Genomic DNA, 744 nt, shown 5'->3' with positions numbered 1-744 from the left:
GCGGCGCTGGGGGGAGGTAGGCCAACACTCCCGGCGCGACCGGGGATTTATGAATGAACGCGATGAGGCTCTCTTGTAAAAGGAATGGGGAATGGGGAGGGAAATCCCAGTTCGCCCGATTGACTGTGGGGGAGGAGATATGGAAAATCTCGGGACGGGAAGAGGGGAGGAAGGAAGAAGAGGGGAGAGGAAGTTAGAGGTTGGCGAGCTTAGGAACTTTTTTCGAAATTCCTTCCGATTAGGTAACAGCAGAATGTTATAACTGGAGGTTGATTTTGTTAATGTTTTTGCTAGGGTCACGAGGAGGACCAGTTGTGAAGCGAGGGAATATAATGGGTAAATGAAGGATGGTTGAGGTGTGCCAACCCTCCCGACGACACACGGATTTATGAATGAACGCGATCAAGATTTTGTCAATGGGAGTTTTAGTTGCTAATTGTTTAAAAATCATGAATGGGGGGAAGGGGGCGGAAAATGAGAATGCAGTGGAAGGGGCGGGAGGAGGGCGCGGGGCTTATGTGGTTATTTCTTGTTTCTCCTTCTATCTTTCTTCCATCCAGCGTTCTAATGATGGATTTTTCTTCGTTTCCGTTCTTCTTGTTCTCACGTTCGTGGGAGTTTATGCAGACGAAGGCGAAATGAAGCAAGTATTTCCAAGGCACGTGCGTGTATAGTTTCTCTTTTCCTTTTCTTCACAAATCAATAAACTAATAAAATTCAAATCACTCACAACGACGATTTCAT

This window comes from Penaeus monodon, chromosome 24, assembly GCF_015228065.2.
Source record: "Penaeus monodon isolate SGIC_2016 chromosome 24, NSTDA_Pmon_1, whole genome shotgun sequence".
NCBI classification, from domain to species: Eukaryota; Metazoa; Arthropoda; class Malacostraca; order Decapoda; family Penaeidae; genus Penaeus; species Penaeus monodon.
Note: the sequence above shows the minus strand (reverse complement) of the source record.